Below are 7,481 nucleotides of genomic sequence, written 5' to 3' on the forward strand. Positions count from 1 at the left end.
GCTAACTAGGGTTTAATCTCCAATATCCCATGTGGTCCCCCAAGCACCATCGCGAGTAGTTCTTGAGTGCAGAGCAGGAAATTCCTGAGCATTGCTGGGTGTTTCTGCCCCCTAAAGAAAGAAACTGCCCAACTTTAAAGTAGCCCAAAGGCAAAAACACCTCCAATTGAGTTGCAAATTCTGAGCTCTTTGGAGATGGAGAAATTGAGGCATAACCAAAAGAGTAGTGGATCCCACAGAAAGAGCTAATGTATAAAGTTGCTAATCAGAATATGAAAGGATCAGTAAGAGTCCAAGGCATTCAGTAATAAAACCGATTGACTTTTTTTTTCTTTTATTTGTTTTATGCCACAGCCAGAGATGCTCAGGTACATAGATGCTCTAAACTGCTGCTTAATATCTGGCTATTTAGGGGACAATATGGAATATCAGGGATCTAACCCATGTCAGCCATGTTCAAGACAAATAAATGCCCTACCTGCTGTACTAATGCTGCAACTACATGCAGTTTAATTTTTATGTATTCAGAGAACACCAGGCCAAGACAATTTGGAGAAATCGTAGAAAACCTCCCAAAAGCCATTCTCAGCTTTCCCCACTCAGTAAAAGCCCATGTTCTCTCTTAAACATGCATTTCTCTCCTCTGGCATTTATCTAAGTGAATTTTTAATAAGTCTATTTTGCAATGATCATAGGCGTGCAGGTGCCTTTTCTACATTGTTTTCGGGTGCCTAGGCTATATTTTGCAAATGGTAAATTTTTGCTGGGTCATATAGAAACAGGCAGGCTAGTAGGGAAGGGTCCCCTAAGACAATGAATCGTTGAGATGTAATAAAACTAAGAGACAGAAATTGGAGGAGTTACTTCATCATTGTTAAGAATCTCCCTTGGCACCTCAGCAGGCCCAGAGTAGACTAGACCACCTACCTGCAGGAACAAAGGCCATGGAAGAAATATCAAAGAAGACCTTCAACTACCCCCAACCTTTCCTCCTAGCAACCACCTTAGCAACAGCACTCTTACCAAGGTAAAAAGTTCCATATGAGGCAGGTTGAGATAACGCTATAAAGGTCACCTTGAAGGAAGAGACAACACAACTGGAAAAAACTTGAATACTTTAATCTGTCAGCCAAAAAGGCCCCCACACTGGCCAGCCTGGGCCATCTCCCAAAGGAGATAATCCCCACCCAATGTCATGAGTAAGATTATTTAGGGAAGGGATATAGGGAGTTTTCAGCTTTCTGATGATCTTTAAAATGATTGGCTATTTTCTAGGGGTATCTTCTTACTGTTCCCTTGTCCTTCAGTGATAGGCTACCTGGTCTGGCCAGGTAGCTTGGGGTGGTGTCTATGGAAATAAGCTAGTAACCTACCCCATGTGGTTCTTACAAAATGCCATCTCTTCCCTCTCAAAACCTGAGAAGAAGCCTGCCATGTGGCCTTTACAAAATGGCATCCCTCCTTGTTCAGAATCCAGGTCCCAACACTGAGGAAAGGCAACAGATACAAAAGACCTGCATAGGACTGATTTTGCTTTGCTTGCCAGATCAGTGTCCACATTCTTAGATTTTCCTCTCCACTTCCCTTGGTGGCAACGGTCAGTGGAGAGGAAGCTGTGGAATCTCTTCTTGGGACTGTCTTCTTTCTCTTTTTCACATCAGATAAGTCACCCCCGGGGCCTCCCCTGGCATCAGTAAGGAAACTCAATCCCTAGACTTTTGAAGAATATTCATAAGTTTCCCAAAATGTTTAGACCAGTGAATAGTCCCAGACATTCTCCATAACAGTGGTCATTGTTTTATTATGAAAGCCAGTCTCTTTGGTGTGAGGTAGTTAAGTGGACACTGGTAAAGGGATGTGTTTGAACATTGTATAACTGACATTCAACCATGAACATTGTTATAACTCTGCATCTCAAGGTGATTTAATAATATTTTAACCTATTTTGCCTCCTACTGAAATTGCTTCTGTGATAGAAAGGTGTCACTTTCTTGACAAAATAAATTGATTTAGACTAAGCCCATTCATAGCTCTCCAAAACTCTGGTGTTGGGGAATCTTCTAGAACTGGGCAAAACAAGTGTACTTCAAGTCTTTTTATACAGTTATCAATTGGTAGGAGCTACAGTAATTATATTTATTATTTTTTAATTTTTAAAAATGACTTAAGCAGGGGCCAGAGAGATAGCACTGTGATAGAGAGTTTACCTTGCACACAGCTGGTCAAGGACAGGTGGTGGTTCAAATCCCGGCATTCCATACGGTCCCCCGTTCCTGCCAGGAGTGATTTCTGAGCATAGAGCCAGGAGTAACCCCTGAGCACCACCAGGTGTGACCCAAAACCAAAAACAAAATAAAATGACTTAAGCATCATAGTTACTTTTTATTTCAGTTACAAACCTCTTTATGATTGAGTTTTAGTCATATCATGTCCAGCACCACTCACCAGTGCACATTTCCTGCCACCAATGTCCCGAGTTTCCCTCACACCTTCTTCTGGCTTTCTACCTTGCATGCCTCTCTAGCAGACGTTTTTCTCCTCTCTCTCTTCTTTTTTTTTCCTTTTAGACACTGTGGTTTTCAGTATGTTGCTGAAGAGGTATTATTCATATCACTTTATTTCCTTTCAGCACCCAGTTTTTATCCAAAGTGACAATTTAAAACTATATTTGTCATAATGGTTCCTTCTTTGCCCTAAATAAACTTCTTCACTATTTGTGGCAAGCTTCCTACCATGGACTAGCTCTCCTGGCCCTCTTCTCTATCTACTGAATCTGGATATTAATACAGTACTATACTTATTTTATATCCCACAAATTTAGTGTGATCATTCTATGCTTATCCATCTCTGTCTGACTCATTACACTCAGCATAATACTTTCCATATATATCTATGTAGAATCAAATTTTATTACTTCATTTTAAGAGCTGCATAGCATTACATTATAAAAATATGAAATGCGTCATGAATTTATGTGTCATCCTTGTTTAGGGACCATACTAATGTTCTCTTCATTATTCCAATTTTAGTAGGTATGGCTGAATCAATCACTGTTGTTGTATTTTAATTATTGTAATCGATGCTACAATTGCACATGGATATGCTAGACATTGGTGATTTGGACACTGTCTCTATAGCTAAATTGTTTATGTAGCTACATTGAACATTGGCTATGCTCTCACATTTTTCCTTTGTAGTCTAAAAATTTTATTTCAGTGCAAATTGTCTATATTCTTGATTATTTTTCTTTTTATATTTACACATGCATAATATCTTAAACTGTCATCCCTTTTGAAGTATTTTCATTAACATGACATTCTCTAGCTCCATCATTTTTCTAGCAAAAGGCATGATTTCTTTTTAGAGCTGAATTATGTTCGATTTTATATAATCTGCTACATGTTTTTCACTCATCTGTCATTGGATATTTGGTTTTTTCCAGATCCTAACTGTTATAAATAGTGTTGCAGTGAACACAGATATGTAGTGTTTCATTTGTTGTTGTTTTCAGATTTGGTATTTTTGTTTTCCTTAGATACATGGCAAGAAAGAGAACTTCTGAATCATAAAGTCGTTCTAATTTTAACATTTAAGTATTACTCTCCAAAGCAACCAAATTTTAAACTTTAAATTATAACAAATTTTTTTTTTGGTTTTTGGGTCACACCCGGCAGTACTCAGGGGTTACTCCTGGCTCCATTCTCAGAAATCACTCCTGGCAGGCACGGGGGACCATATGGGATGCCAGAATTCGAACCAATAACCTTCTGCATGAAAGGCAAACGCCTTACCTCCATGTTATCTCTCCGGCAACCAAATTATAACAAATTTTTTTATATTTTTTAATTTTTAAAATTTATTTATTTAAAGAAAATATATTACATAGTTGGTGTAACTGATCATAATACATTTGTTTCAGGATGACAGAAAGCAAAGTTATTAACAAATCGAAAGAAAATAGAGAATCTATAAAATGTTGGAAAAGAAGAGGAGAGAGTTCATTAGCAATTATATTCATGAAAATTATTATATCACCAATAAAGTCATTAATACAATATCAGACAATTTAGTATGCTCCCTTTCTTTAAGGTGGGAGATACACTAAAAATAGATGTGAGTGTGTGGCAGTTGTTTGCATAGGCACAGCAAAATATGGAAGAAATTGGAAGGAAAAAACCTTTGGCCTAAAAACAGGGAGATCTAACCCCTGATGTATTTTGGCATAAGACCAACTCAAGACTTCAGGCATACTAGGTTTTCCAACCCCCTAGTCATTCTCTGTGGTCCTAGTAACAGCTCTTCACCATCACAGTTATTGCTGTCAGGTTTCTGTAGTAATAGGTCATGGTTTCTATACAGGTCCTATGTTGAAGTCCTGGTGGTATGTAGCATCTTCTGTTTTCATCTCACCATTAGGTAGCATTGCAGAGAATCCTGCCCTAAAATCAGACTGTTGCTGTTCCTAGGTTGTCAAGGTGTCATAGGAACCGTCTTTGGAGTAAGACAGTGCCATGGCAGTAGTGGGACCCACCTTGATAGTAAATTTGAAGAGAACTCTGTTTGATCCAGTGGGACTGGCCTGATGTTTAGATTTCAGGCAATGTAATGATGCTTAGGCTGGGTACTTGAATCAAGCTAGATAGTTTAGTATACCTTTAAAACATATTCTAATAGTGCTCAGGGGGACACATGGTGCCCTCTATCTTCTTTTCTTTAATCATCACTTTGGAAATTTGGGCGATTTTAGTAGCATTTTGTGTTGTTAAAGAATGCCATTACAATTTTGTTTAAGGATTACAGTGAATTTGCATAATGATTTGGATAAGACAGTCATTTTTAATAATGTGGCTGTATTTCAGTTGTTGCAGGAGTGGATCTTTAGCTTCTATGAAGTTGCATTTCTGCTCATACGCATACCACTTTGTGTTATAGTAGGGAAATTTTGCAATGCAAGAATGATTCCTGACAGAAATTTTAGATGTTCCAACGGGACTGCTACGTGAAGTTACTTGATGTCAACTTAGTGCCTTCAGCAACAGAATTAGCTGGCTAACGTGTTTTAATCATGCAGATTAGTGTATAGGCACCAGACAGAAAAGCAGTAATAACAAATCTTCTTAAAACAGAAGGAAGTAAAGCACTTGATCTACGACGTTTTATGTGGATTCCTTACATTTTAAAATGCCTGAAAACAGATATTTGGGGGAATCTTTGAAACTTTAAAAGAATAGTAAAAGGCCAGACAGGTAGTACTTTGGATAGGGCACTAGCCTTGCACACAGACTAGCAACCCATAGGATCCACTGAATACTGCCAAGAGTGATTCCTGAGTGAACAACCATGAGAACCACTGAGCTTTGCAGGGTGTGGTACCTAAACCAAAATCTAAATTAAAAACTATGGTACAGGGCCAGCGAGGTGGTGCTAGAGGTAAGGTGGCTGCCTTGCAAGCGCTAGCCAAGTAAGGACCATGGTTCTATCCCCCGGCATCCCATATGGTCCCCCCAAGCCAGGGGCAATTTCTGAGCGCTTAGCCAGGAGTAACCCCTGAGCATCAAACGGGTGTGACCCGAAAAACAAAAACAAAAACAAAAACAAAAAACAAACTATGGTTAAAAGTACTTAGCTAATGATGGATAGTGAAACAAATCAAGACAAGAGCTATGAATTATTATATGATTTTTTTTGAAGCACAGCAAGTGATACTCGGGGTTATTTCTGATTCTGCACTCAGAAATTACTCCTGATATTTCTTGGGGATATATGGGATGGCAGAGATCAAACCTGGGTAGGCCTTATGGAAGGCAGGCACCCTACCCACTGTATTATTTCTCTAGTCTCAATACTTGGATGTTTTTATTCAGAATGTGCCAAGGTGTTTTTGGAACATCTTAATGGATTTGAGCTGAGGGAAGCCAATGAAAGCGAATGATGTTCCTCAAGGAACAGATGCTTCCAGTGATAGCTAGTTCATTTTTAGACAGTGACAAACGGGAAATGACTGGAATTGACTGAGAAACTGCTGGTCATTTTCAAATAGATAGCAACAATCTCTTAAGGTACAGATTTGCAGATTTCCGAAGCAATAATACAGCAAGCTCGACAAGTGAATGAATTTTTGACATTTGGCGCTATTGCAGTTTCTTACATTAGACTTTCCCCAGCAGAAGGTAATTTTAGCTTTAGTTGCATTTGCTTCCATTCAATCACTTCCAATACAGTGTTTCCAACTTTCTAATATGTCTACTCCTCCAAAAAGAAGAAGTTGGATGGAATATAGAAATTAAAGATGAGGTAAACGAAGAAGGTAATAAACATTTGGGGGTCATTCATATTTATGCTGACAAATATTTAGCTCATGCCAATGTGTAAATGCTTGTCGATTGCTGAAGTCATTGCTACAGTTAATGAATTAATGGCAGCTGGCTTTTTGGTAAAATGGCAACAGAAGTATATGTAACTTTTCCAACTGTTCCTGATAATATGATGGCAACTCAATTGTATAATTTCAAGTGCATAACATTTTCCTTTCTTGAGAATGAACTTATCATTTTTAGATGAAAATGAAGAGATAAAGGTCTACTGTCATTTGTGTACATTTTTGATATCTGGAAAAATATATTAATAAAAATAGCAACCCTAACAATATAATTCTCCCAAACTATAAGCATGGAATGTATTTTCTATTTTTTGTGTCATCCTTTGATCTTTTAATGATGATTTTATAGTTTTAGTTATCTGTCTTTAGTTGATTTCTCAATACTTGTATTTTTTTGTTTTGTTTTGGTTTGGTTTGGCTTTGGGGTCAGAGCCAACAGTGCTCAGGGGTTACTCCTGGCTCTGCGGTCAGAAATCGCTCCTGGCAGGCTCAGGGGACCATATGGGATGCCAGGAATCTAACTACTGTTCCTCCTGGGTTGGCCGCATGCAAGGCAAATGCCTCACCACTGTGCTATCTTTCTGGCCCCCAAAACTTTCTTTTTACTGAAATTTTAAATGATATGGTGTGAGATCTGTCTTTTCTAGTTCATAGTTAGCATATATGATTGCTAGCATACATGACTTTTGTATATTGATTGCCAAATGCATGACATATTATTTCTAAAAAACTTGAGTATAATCCTAAATATTTTATGTATATTATCATCTTATCTGAAAAATATTGATAGTATAACTTCTTTTTCAATTTTAATTATTTATTTTCTTGCCTAATTGCTATAATAAGCCATAAAATTTTATGTTGAATAATAGTTGTGAGAAGGGATACTCTTGTCCCTTGTCTGATATTATATAAAATGCTTGGAAGTTTTGCCATTTAATATGATATGGTTTTCTTTTACATGGACTTTTTGCAAATTAGGAAACTTATTTTTATTTATTTATTTATTTATTTATTTTTTAGTTTGGGGGCCATACCCAGTGGCTCTTAGGGGTTACTCTTGGCTCTGCACTCAGAAATCGCTCCTGGCTTAGGCGACCAT

The 7,481-nt window shown here is 37.8% G+C and overlaps 1 non-coding gene across 1 annotated transcript; it reads right to left on the reverse strand.

Moving 5' to 3' along the window:
* Window positions 1–2,946: 2,946 nt before the first annotated feature.
* On the reverse strand, window positions 2,947–3,051 carry LOC126000379 (U6 spliceosomal RNA). The gene has a single exon (XR_007492718.1). It is a non-coding gene; the product is annotated as a U6 spliceosomal RNA (small nuclear RNA).
* Between the last annotated feature and the right edge of the window lie 4,430 nt (window positions 3,052–7,481).

Source organism: Suncus etruscus, chromosome X (genome assembly GCF_024139225.1).
Source record: "Suncus etruscus isolate mSunEtr1 chromosome X, mSunEtr1.pri.cur, whole genome shotgun sequence".
Classification (NCBI taxonomy): domain Eukaryota; kingdom Metazoa; phylum Chordata; class Mammalia; order Eulipotyphla; family Soricidae; genus Suncus; species Suncus etruscus.